This window comes from Tamandua tetradactyla, chromosome 7 (assembly GCF_023851605.1).
Source record: "Tamandua tetradactyla isolate mTamTet1 chromosome 7, mTamTet1.pri, whole genome shotgun sequence".
Lineage (NCBI taxonomy): Eukaryota > Metazoa > Chordata > Mammalia > Pilosa > Myrmecophagidae > Tamandua > Tamandua tetradactyla.
In genome coordinates, this window is record NC_135333.1 from 65,273,154 (window position 1) to 65,277,400 (window position 4,247).

At 41.6% G+C, this 4,247-nt stretch overlaps 1 pseudogene; it reads right to left on the reverse strand.

The window, feature by feature from the left end:
* Positions 1-573: 573 nt before the first annotated feature.
* LOC143689730 (cyclin-dependent kinase 4-like) lies at positions 574-2,592 on the reverse strand (annotated as a pseudogene).
* Between the last annotated feature and the right edge of the window lie 1,655 nt (positions 2,593-4,247).

Genomic DNA, 4,247 nt, shown 5'->3' on the forward strand with positions numbered 1-4,247 from the left:
TTTTTATTCCATACGTTCTACTCGTCTATTAACAAGGTAGATAGAAGGAGCATCAGACACAAGGTCAGTAGCCTTGATTCTTGAAGATGATTGTATAGTTATAGAGCTTTTACGGTGTGACCATGTGATTGTGAAAACCTTGTCAGCAACACTGCCTTTATCCAGTGTATGGACAGATGAATAAGAAAATAAAGACAAAAAGTAAGTAAGTAATAGGGGGGATAGTGGGTATGGGAAGATTTGGGCATTCTTTTTTTTTTTACCTTTATTCTTATTGTTTTTTTGAGTAATGAAAATGTTCAAAAATCAACTGTGATGAATTCACAATTATATAATGACTCTGTGAACCACTAATTGTACACTTTGGATGATTATATGGTATGTGAATATGATGACTCAATAAAATTGCATTTTAGAAAAGCAGTTGGGGGAAGGTCTCCATGGCCTCAGAGATTAAGCCAGAGGAGAAGCAGACATTGCTTTCTTAGTGCAGGTCTCTCCACTTAAGTGTCCAGAGAAGGGAAACGACAGTTCTCCTTCCTTCTCTTGGTCCTTTAGCAGCCACTCCATTGCTCACTGCAGATTACCTCTTCCTTTTTGTAGATAAGAGAGTCGCAGGGCTCAGAAGGCAGAGTTCCCGTGTGTGGGTTAAAAGTTGGCTTTTCCAACAGCAGCTGTGCTCCAGGCTGCTCCACCTTAGGCATCACAGACTGCACTGGGGGGTGGGGGTGGGGACCTCTAAGGGAAAAGGCTCCTGGGGCAGAGATGCATCTTGGGGCCAGTCACCCTCTGGGGATAGCCCAGTTAGATCTAAGACTTTTACCAGAACTAAAAAGTTTCCACAAAAGAGAGGCTTCCAACAAAGCATTTCAGCAAAGACATAGCCAGCATGCCACTTGTCTGTAGGGGCTGCATTGGTAGGATGCCGAAGAACTTTGGGAGCCCAGTGCCAGAGTGTAATGATTACAGGTGTAAGTGCCATCTGGTAACTGTAGATTCTCACCAGGCCACAATCAGCCAGCCTAGCTGTCCCACCATGTGTGAGCAAAATGTTCTCTGGCTTCAGGTCTTGGTGAATGATACAATTGGCATGAAGGAAATCTAGGCCTCTTGGAAACTGACACATCAGATCCTTGATGGTCTCCATTGGCAAACCTGGAGGAGATACCTTGTCCAGGTAAGTCCCTAGGTCTTGGTCACATACTCAAACACCAAGATCACTGTTTTGGTTTGCTAAAGCTGCCGGAATGCAATATACCAGAACTGATTGTCTTTTACAAAGGGGATTTATTAAGTTACAAGTTACAATTCTAAGGCCATGAAAATGTCCAAATTGGGACACCAGAAAGAGGATACTTTCACTCAAGAAAGGCCGATCAACAGTGGCTGAGAGAGTTCAAATAGTCAAGAGGCTACTCTGGAGGTCACTCTTATGCAAGTTTCATTGAGACACTGCTACCTATCATAACTTTCCAAATCCTAACCAAAACCATTCCAGCCAATCCTAAAGAACACCTAGGGCAATATATAAGATTCTACAAAGGTTTTATGCACTAGGGCAACTTTCTAGAAACCTACAACCTTCAGATGTGCCCCTGGACCAGATAAGTCCTGAAACCTAGAGGGGCCAGCCTCTCCAGAAAATCAGCTAGTTCCATCTCCCTACCCCTTATTATTGACAGCCCCTTCCAACATGAAAAAGTTAGAATGGGCATAGCCCAAATACCCCTAAAGAGTGGGTGAGAAGGATCAAAGGTGATGGTGGAGTTATACAGAGAAGGTAGGGTTTAACAAATGAGTATGATTGCTGAATCATTAAATTGATATTTCTTTTAGTCTCCAGTATCTTAGAGCAGCTAGAAGTAAAACCCTAAAATTGAGGAATTGTGACCCATACCAAACTATGAAATGTGTTCTACAACTAATTGTGCTGTGCTTTGAAATTTATTGCTTTTTTGTATATATACTATTTTTCACAAAAAATTAAAAAAGTCGATTGTGATGACAGAAAATATTTATTCCTTCTAGTTTCCTATTCCGGAGCAGCTAGAAGGAAAAATCGGAGAGGATGGTATGGAAGCCATGACAAACTCTGGGATCTGTGCTGTAACTACTTGTTGAAGAGTGCTCTGAAAATTATTGCTTTTTTCTTTCTTTGCTTTGTATATATGTTATATTATAAAAAAGTTAAAAAAAAAAAAAAGAAAAGAAAAAAAGGCCAGTTGAGTCTGGGGTTTCTCTATCATATGGGAAGGCACATGGCATTGTCTGCTATTCTCTCCTGGCTTCTTCTCCTGGCTTCTGGTTTCAAATGGCTCTCCTACCTCCTGTGAGTCCTTCTGGCTTCCCCCAGGGCATTTTCTTTCTTAGCTTCTCTCCCATAAAGGGCTCCAGGAAAGGATTAAGACCCACCTTGAATTGGGTGGGCCATATCTCCATGGAAACAACCTAATCAGAAGTCCCCCCAACAATAAGCCTGCCCCCACAAGAATGGATTAGAAGAGCATGGCTTCTCTGGGGTACATAACAGTTTCAAATCAGCGCCATCACCTGGGTCTCTCAGTCAGTTTGGGCCATGGCACAGACATCCATCAGCTGGGCGTCTTTTTGTCCAAAACAGCTTTTGTTGTTCAAAGACCTCCAGCCATCTCAGTAGGGCCACTTCACACACTGTGCTTCCTCTTGGGGAATCTCATGCTCTTGAGGGTCACAAAGTGGCCACTGCAGGATTGCAGGCCTGTACACCATCCCATGCCACTGGCTCATATCGAGGGTGCGCGATTTGAAGGTGTTATGTACCCAAGAAGAGCTATGTCCTTTTCCCTGATCCAATCTTGTGGGAGATGGCCTTGTTTCTTTTAATCTTGATTCAATATTGTGGGGTGGCAATTTTGGATCATTTCCATGGAGATGTGACACACCCAATTGTGGTTGTGACCTTTGATTAGATGGAGAGTGTGAATGCCCGTTTAAGGTGCATCTTGATTAGTTTACTGGAGTCCTTTAAAAGGAAGACATCTTGGAGAACACACAGTTGCTTGAGAGCTGCCAGAGATGCAGACTCTTGGAGATGCTTAGAGTGCCGACAGAGAAAGCAGACACCTAGACATGGACATTTAGAGCCCAGTAGACATCACCATGTGCCTTCCCATGAGATACTAAGGAAGCCAGAACCCAGAATTGTGTCCTGGAGATGCTAAGTGAAAGCCCACAGATGCTTAGAGAGAAAACTGCTGGCATCAGTAGCTGGAAACCACAGAACTTGGAATGAGGACCAGCAGAGGCCAGCCATGTGCCTTCCCATTGACAGACATTGACCTTTATTGAGTCAAGGTATCTTTCTCTGGATGCCTTAGTTCGGACATTTTTATGGCTTTAGAACTGTAAACTCATAACTTAATAAATCCCTTTATAAAAGCCAACCCATTTCTGGTATATTACATTCCAGCAGCATTTAACAAACCAAAACAAGGGGTGGCTGTTCTCAGATCAGGGAAGACCTTTATCCCAGGGTGGGAGCCGCAGGGGCTGGGGGGTGGGGGTGGGGGTCGGGGTCATTATTGGGGCTTGGGAGCAGATTCCTATGGCGCCAAACACTCAAGTTCAGACCTGGGCAGCTGGACACAATGGGCCAGACTATCAACTGAGGCTGTGGGCTAGAACTGTCCCCTCACCCCCACCCTCACCATGTGACCAGCTGCCCTCAGCTGGATTTTTAATTGGACTGGAGATATTTTCAACTATCAAGGTTTCAACAGGTAAAATATCATTATAGACTTTTGTATTAGCTTTTAAATTATTAAATCACTGTCAATTAAATGTTTAATGTCTGAGAGGTGTTTTTTGCATGGAAAAATACCTATTTGTATATGTTAATTTTTTTCAGTTTATTTGAAGTTATAAATTTTAAAGTCTATTTTTTTTTTTACTTAGGCTCAACTTAAAAATTTTTGTTTCTAAAGCTAGTATTTTTGTGTTAACATCTCCTTAATTTATACTTTGATTAATGTTCCATTAGTTTATAAATTATTTAAATATTTATTCTCACTTACAAACTTGATTAGTTGAGTTAGCTTAGGTTGTTTAAACTACAGTTGAGCATTTCAAACATCTGACAAGGCAGACTTAAAAATCTAGTGAGATCTTACACTCTAAGCATTTAACACTAAGCATTTTCACACTGTCTATAAAATATAGTAATTTTAAACATACTGTTTTAATCAGATTTATGTAACATTTAGCCATCA